Source organism: Poromitra crassiceps, assembly GCF_964638095.1.
Source record: "Poromitra crassiceps genome assembly, chromosome: 3".
NCBI classification, from domain to species: Eukaryota; Metazoa; Chordata; class Actinopteri; order Beryciformes; family Melamphaidae; genus Poromitra; species Poromitra crassiceps.
The window spans coordinates 19,462,691-19,471,631 of NC_139625.1; positions in this window are offsets into that span (position 1 = coordinate 19,462,691).

Consider the following 8,941-nt stretch of genomic DNA (forward strand, 5'->3'; position numbering starts at 1 on the left):
CCTCCCTGTGTGCTACAGTATATGGACAAACTTCACCTGGCATGAGGGTGAGTAGATCAGAATCAGCTTTATTGGCCAACTAGTATGTACACATACAAGGAAATTGGCTCTCGTTTAACTCTCAATGTACTCTCAGACAAAAGAAAAAGTATGCTCAGTCTAAAACAGACAAGAATCACAAAGGATTACATTAACTATACAGTGCAATAATAATAATAATAAGTGTATGAAAGAGCGTCTAGTTTGAAAGTGTGTGTATGAAAGGGATATATGTCCTACAGTATACTGTATGGATATATACAGTTATAGGCAGTTATTGATATAGGCCGTTATTAGTGGCCGGGCCAGCGAAGCGGCAGGGCCACTTATTGTATTTGCCTGTATTATTATTTTTCTTCTCCCGGGAAGTTCGACTTCCCATGGATGAAAACTAACCAAACTTTGCACAAAGGTCCAGTCCCATGCCAAACGTCTTTGACACAAATTTGGGGCCAATACTCCTAACGGTGGCACTACAGCGACCGTCTAAAGTTTCAAACTTTGAAAATTCATAAAAAATCAGGCATACGTGCTACGGCTTTGCAACTTTCACCGAAATGTGCGGCCAAATGAGGAGAAACTTTTGTACAATGCAACCTATCGCCAATTATGAAGTCTAAAGACCGCAAAATTGCAAAAACTGCAAAAATGAATTAAACCCTACTCCTCCCACATTTTTTCTTCAAACGACACCAAACTTCAGCATCTGCATCGTTAGACTGTTCTACACAAAAGTATCAAAACAGATTTTCGATCGGTCAAAAATTGAGCCCACAGTGCATCAAAACGTTGAATTCTGGCCCCGTGTATAGCCTAATTGCCTTAATTACCTATGGCAATTAGGTTGTATTTGTGATGTCATCAGTCAGTCAAGCAATTGTGATGCCATCACTGATGTCACTCGAGCAATTGTGATGTCATAATAGCTCAAAGTAGAGGTCTTCACGGGTCCAAAATCACGGACCCGGACCCTAATGGACCCGGGGAATTTGTGCCCGAACCCGTAATGGACCCGTCTATTATTAGACATCTGAGACCCGGCCCCATTCAGAACCGATAAATGTCAGACCCGGACCCGGAGTGGACCCGTCTATTATTACAAATCTGAGACCCGGCCCCGTACAGATCTGAGAAATACCGAGGCAGAGACTAGTGGTGTCGACGTCAAAGTTGCTTGTTAACTGCTACAAGTTGTATATCAAATGAAACTTTGTGCATCTTAACGTTATAGCATTCTCACCTAGTTGATGCTGCCTAATGCTAGTTAGATAGTACAGTGGCAGTCTCTATGCTACCGCCGTTCCTTCGCCCGAAAACACACACAACAGCGCTAGAAACAATCACATACATGTTGTGACTTGTGTACTCACCATGCGATCATCGAAAAATAATCCAAAAGTACGGGAAACAGTCATCTTCAATTAAATCCATAGCGAGAGGAGCCAGCAAGAGGGTTACCTCTCTGCAACAAAAATCACTTCCTCGTTTGCCTGAGGCGCATGTGTACGCATGTGGTGGTCACATGCGCCTCATGTAAACGAGGAAGTAATTTTCATTGCAGATGGGAACGCTCTTTGCTAGTTATTTTCTCTATGGATTTACTTGCAGTTTGTGACAACAAGCCTCACGTGTGCTGTTTTGATGCATTTCTCTCGTGATCAGCGCTGATCGCCGGGTCCACTCGGGTCTTATTGGACCCGGCATTTCACTGTCAGAGCCCCGAGACCTGTGACAATCGCTACCGGAACAGACCCGGAGGCACTTCTTTTGAATGGACCCAGACCCGGCTGGGTCCGGGTCGGAACCTCGGGTATTCGGGGGGTCGGGCATACCCGAAGACCTCTAGCTCAAAGCCTTGAGACTTGCCCGGCCACGACCCATTGCTGCGCAGCAGCTGTAATTAATACAGTTCTTTACGTGTAAAATAATAAAAACATGTAGCCTATAAACAATTCAGTCAGGTAATGGCAGTTATTTACGTGTATAAATAAGCTACATAATCAGGTCAGGTATTGCACCATTATTTATGTGTGTAAATACCATAAGCTACATGTGTATAAACAATCAGGTAAGGTATTGCACAGTTAATTAGGCTATGTGTACACTGTAAGCTACATGTATAAACAATCAGGTAAGGTATTGCAGTTATTTATGTGTATAAATACCGTAAGCTTCATGTATAAACAATTAGGTAAGGTATTGCAGTTATTTATGTGTATAAATACGGTAAGCTACATGTGTATAAACAATCAGATAAGGTATTGCAGTTATTTAGGCTATGTGTACACTGTAAGCTACATGTATAAACAATCAGGTAAGGTATTGCAGTTATTTATGTGTATAAATACCGTAAGTTTCATGTATAAACAATCAGGTAAGGTATTGCAGTTATTTATGTGTATACATACGGTAAGCTACATGTGTATAAACAATCAGATAAGGTATTGCACAGTTATTTAGGCTATGTGTATACTGTAAGCTACATGTATAAACAATCAGGTAAGGTATTGCAGTTATTTATGTGTATAAATACCGTAAGCTTAATGTACTGTATAAACAATCAGGTAAGGTATTGCAGTTATTTATGTGTATAAATACTGTAAGCTTCATGTATAAACAATCAGGTAAGGTATTGCACAGTTATTTATGTGTATAAAATACTGTAAGCTTCATGTATAAACAATCAGGTAAGGTATTGCACAGTTATTTAGGCTATGTGTATAAATACCGTAAGCTACATGTGTATAAACAATCAAGTAAGGTATTGTAGCCTAGATGATGACAGTTTTGCACTGTTCCTTTTATGACAACGTGTAAAAACTCAATCATCGGAACTTTCGAATGAGTCCAAACCCCTGAATGTTACACCCTTTAATAGATTCAAGGCTTTGGACCTGCTGTGGCATTCTGCAGAGGTAGAAAACACTGTCATCTAATTGGCCCGTCACAGCCGTCCAGCGCTCAAAAGAACGCCAGTTATTTTCTCCCTATAGTCCTGTGTGTGTGTGTGTGTGTGTGTGTGTGTGTGTGTGTGTGTGTGTGTGTGTGTGTGTGTGTGTGTGTGCACGCGTGCGGGCGTGCAGCATGCGCTTGTGGTTGTTTTCCTCGATCTTGCGTGTGAATTCTTTATCCCCCTCATGACGGCTCATCCCCGGCCGGCCCTTTAATCACACGGCTGCAGGGTTTCTTCAGCGGCGATGCTTTTCTGCATGACGTCCATTTTGTGCTCTTCTCCAGGAAAACCAGTGGACAGTTCCCCTGTTGTGATTGATGTGTCTGAAGCCTCTTGAAAGAACACACCTAATCTCACTCGCACATACACACACATTGCAGACACACGGTGCTTAATTTCTGAATGATGAGGTCCCGGAACACGGTGTGGAGAGAAAAGGTTCCGGAATGTACTGTGTCCAGACAACAAGCGCGATGGCACGCTGTTGCTTATTACAGCTTACTGTGCTAATAGCTGAAACATTAGCCTACTAAATGACTATCGGCTATGACCCTCACCGACTACGTATAACAATATAGTTGATTGTTGCATACAGGGGCGGAGCTACCCTAACAGCCCAGAGGGGGCGAACATTTCAGGGGGGCCCCCGCCGCCGGCCGCAAGGCTTTTTAGAATCAGTTTTAGCCATATTTAGTGGAATATCTCATTTTAAACACACCAATGTTATTGTCTATTGATTGAATTCCTCTCACACTCACACCACTGACTTTATTAAATAAAGTCATTTTAAGTCACAACTGTAAAATAGCTGATAGCCCCTATATCCGAAAACACAATTTGTCACTCAATGAGCCAAGTAATATTATGTCCAAGAAAGACTACAGTGAAGCCACTTTACAGACAAGCTTGTTCTGAAGAAGAAAAATAAAAGCACAGGTTGTCAGCCGGGCCCGGTGGCCTGGCCTGCAAAAAAAAAAAAAAAAAAAAACTTCACACAACTTTAACATGACATTGACATGCATATAGTATACATCAAACTCTTGGGCTACTTCTGCTCTCACTCAGAATGTCAAAATATAAGCGATGTCATGTATAGTTTTTGAGATATTAACGTTTGTTTGGCACAACTCATACTATTAACTGCCGCGGGGTTCCGCATTTCTGGGTGTCAAGTGACGTCACGCTGATTCGTCCTATATGGCCTAACTTTTTTAAACGTAAATGTGTGTGGGTTTTTTTTACACGATTTTCAGAAAAACACTTGAAAAGTCATAAAAGTGGTGGAGACCAAATTCAATGTTTAGCCATGATGCTGTACTGTCTGAAGTTTACCATAACACAATCTGCAGAACAGCTCGTGATGTGATTACTATGTGCTTGTTATTACTTTCTAATATGGTAATCACCTGCCCTCATATGGAAATGAGACAGTTGGGTTTTTGGAAGGGAGGGGGAAGGAAAGAGGAGTCAACTACTGGGAGTGTTACATGCCAGAAAAAACAAAACAAAAACTTCCATCACCAGGACGCGAGTGCCGGGTCCACACAAATACTGGAATGCAGGTCATCCAAAACCGTGAGGTGTCGGATCTGTTCCAGCAAAGTCCAGCAGCAACAACCTGAAAACATTATGCCTCCGGCCACGGCTATCGCCGGGCGGAGGCATAAGGCAGTGCATACACACACAGACACACATCACTGCAGGTATGCAAACTCAGAAGACACAGAATCAACAACAAAGACAAGCTAACACGCACTAGTACATGAAGACTAATAGCACATGCACACACACACACACACACACACACACACACACACACACACACACACACACACACACACACACGCACGCACTCAGCAGGGAAGACTTGATCATATGAGCCTCTGAAGCATTATGCTGCTCTTAAAGGTGTAACATCAGGAAAGTGCAAAATAATGTTCTGTGATGCATTTTTTATTTCCAACGACTGAAGCATATGAACAGGTACGACAAAAAATAAATTAATAATAATAATAATAATAATAATAATAGTAATAATCGATTTAACCAAAACTCTCTGTGTCACCATCTTGCATTGCTGAAATCACAACAGAAATTGCATCCAGATCTGAAAGAAGAGGGTACAAAATGTTCTGGCATTACTGTGAAGCTAGTCAAATGCTACAGTATTATGGTGCGCCACACATTTAATCATCACTAGTGAAACCTGCTCAGTAAGATCGCGGTTGAAACCCGAACACATTCCATTTTATACCGAAAACTAAAAGAACGTCGAGATGAAATGCCATCTGTTTTTTACCCTTAAAATACATGTTGACTAATTGTGTGTCATGTATTGTTTGTGAACAACTCGAGAACAATGCATAATGGAAACTTCACAGTTACACCGTTAGCTTTAGAGGAGATGATCTGATTTTGGTGCACCTAATTGCTGCACAAATTTGCATATTAATGAGAAAAAATCAGGGGACATACCATTAGGCTGCTGAGGGGGCTCTTATATGCTATGGAAGTGTGTAACACTCAAATGACTGTGGTCCTGTTAAGAGGCGCTATGATTCACACACCGGTGTTAAACACGGCTTTCGAACCAATGCAGTCAGCTGCAGAAGAACTCACAAGGAGCCTGAAATCTGACTGCTGCACTGGTTGCGAAAACGTGTGCAGATGGCACATTGTAAACACACACACACACACACACACACACATGATCCACTTTCCTCACAGATGTGCCACAAATGCGAACCAAATGTTGTCCATGAGCCAAACTCCGAGAGCCAAAACACATGCGTACACTTGAACCAACTGTGCCTATTTACAATTCACTCTGAACACGGCCTGTTTGTCTTGTGTGCCAGCCAGAAGAGAATCCAATCTTGTGACCTGAAATGATTATCTTCTCTCAACAGCAATGTCTTTTCATGCCTCCACCGGCGACAGCTGTGGCCGGAGGCCATATGTTTTTGGGTTGTCTGTACGTACGTCCCATTCTCATTAATGCGATATCTCAGGAACGCCTTCAGGGAATTTCTTCAAATTTGGCTCAAACCTCCACTTGGACTCATGGATGAACTTATTGGATTTTGGTTATCAAAGTTTAAGACCACTATGTGACATCACAAAATACATTTTTGACCATATCTCAAGAATTCTATCCTAATTATGACAAAATTTCACACGTGTCTAAGAGGATAAAATGTGATGCCACTTTATATCCAAAAGTTCAAATGTCAAATTTATCGTGACATCGTAATGTTTTGCTTATCACTGTAGCTGAGAAAACGATCTTGGGTCATTCAACAAAAAACGGTGGAAATACCAAAATCCTTTAAGTTGAACTAATAATCACATTACTTATATTGATTGGGACCCCAATATCCTTGTATATGTCCAACCACTTCACTTCGTCTCCCTGGATGATAAGTAGGACAGGGCAACTAGGACAACCCTAACCCACCACCAGCTCATTGGTTTTGCTAATATTGGGCTTTAGGTGATTGTCATTGCACCATGTGACATTTGAGTCCTCTGTAAAAAAAAATGTCTCTAAGTGAAGACAGCATGTTTCTCACTGCAATTATTCACTGGAATCATACATGTCAATAGAGTGATAACTTCCATTTCGTCAAAAAAACACATTTTATTAAATTATTTCAAAGTCTACCCTATCTACATATAATCTGCACAGACATGGATGTAAACTGCAACTTTACTTGTTGGCAGAGGCATACAACCCTGAGGCAGTTATTTACACTTGCACACACACACAAAAACAGTAATGAAAAACCACAGTGATTGTAGTAGGCTAAATAACACACCATTATAATAACTGGAAATGATGTGCGCTTCACCTGCTCAATTTCTAGGATGGAGACTCTGATGGAGGTGATGAACCAAGCTTTGCGTGCTCAATTCTGTGACATCACTGATGATCTCACAATGTCTATTATATTAGTTTGCCTCTTGCCTCCATCAAAATAAGCTGTAATGTGAACTTATTGGAGTGTCCTCTGTCTTGTTTATGGTGCAAATGATGTATCCCTTTCATTAGTGAATAGCATTAAAAAAAAATCTATATTTCCACCCCAAAGTTATTATTTTATGAAGTGGATTTCATTTTTCTTTTCTTTTTACATTATCCTAAGTACAAGTCATTAGTATTCATATATTGAGCAAAACAACAGAACATCTCTTCTGGGTAACATTATTGATTCTTCTTTGGAGCCCAGTGTTTCAGCAGGGCCTTTGGAGTGTGCTGCAGGCAATTAATGCCTCATTAGGCAGAGTGCACTTCTTCCTGACGTTGAATGTACAGCGGGCTGCCAAGATACAGCACGGAAACATGATGTTACTGGCCTGCGTACAATCACTGTATGGAGTGTGGACACAGGCGTTCAGCACCTACACTATACTGCCTATAGGAGGTTGGAAGTCGGAGGTCTTAGGTTGAAGTGAGCCGCTGTTGCACACAGGTTTCAGTGAAGCAGCAGAGAAGAGGCGAGGACTGAACTGCCAAAACGAATGGATTGGCAGATTGATATGTGTCTGCAGAGTTTCTGAGTGTTTTATTTCTATTGAGACACCAGGGGCCTTAAGGGGCCTTAAGGGACTAGTGGGTCCCTAGCACAACGAGGAATATGTACTTTAATTTAGCAAGAACTGAATTCACCAGAAATGATCCCAATAAGTCAATACTCTATTGGCACTATTTTCTACCCATGTACACTGTACAGCAGATGTTTTAGATTGACAAACTATAAAAGAAGGAGGGGGAAATCACTCCATGTGCTGGGCTTTTGTTTTTCATGCATTTTATCCAATCATATTCTGTAAAGCATAGCAATATTTTTACATTAACCAATGGAATGCGAACACACACATATATATATATATCTATAGATATATATAGATATAGATATATATATCTATAGATATAGATATATATATATACATTCTATCACAATGTAGCACCAATTCATTGTGTATATGGAACAGTCTCGTGTCACTGAGACAGGAGTAAAACAAACTGGGATAGGCATGGCTTGAATAAACGGGTGGAGATGGGAAACAGTTTGACACTTGGTGTGACAAATAAGCGAAGCGAGTGTTTGTTCTGTACTGTGTGCTCAACCAGCAGAAAGAAAGTGCTCTTTCCACATGAGATACAGTCAATCCCAGACACAACGCTGCTATGCACGCACTCCCATATCTGACCACACCGGGAGCAACAGCTAGTTTCAGCTGCCGCTCCAGCAGCAATGACACATGGTCTGTCTTTCACAATTTCCAATCATCATTCGGCATAAACATGGGCATTGCTTTAGGCTGTTCTATAGGCTACAGAGCTCCCCAGGGGAGCCTGGTAACAACAAAACTATTGTTGTGGAAATTCATACAGGCAACGATTGGTAAACCAAGCATGAGTCCATGGACACGGAATATAGCTGTGTGCATGGATTAGTAACCTCTACCCTCAAATTCATAATCAGTATCAGCAGAAACCTAACCAGGTAAACCATGCCTGCTGATTAGTAGTATAATGTATATTGATAATGTCAAACAGCTACACTGCAGTGACCCATGGAGTTGCATACATTTTATTAACATGTTTTTCCTATAAACATGATTATAGGGTAGGGGTGGGCAATAATCAAGGACTTTGAAAAACTTAAGCCTTGACATCAAGGACTCCTCTCGGTTAAAGTGCCTTCAGAAAGGATTCAACCCACTTGACTTTTTCTGCATTTTGTGATGTTACAGCCTGAATTAAAATGGATTAAATTTGGATTTATTTTTTATTTTTTCCAAACTATGGAGTCACAGTGGGCAATTTAGTAAAACATATATTACAAAATTTAAAATTGAAATGGTTTGAAGCAATACATTAGTTAAGGTGCATCCAAATTTCACTGGTACTCTAAGGCCTACAAAATAACTCTTCAACCGGAG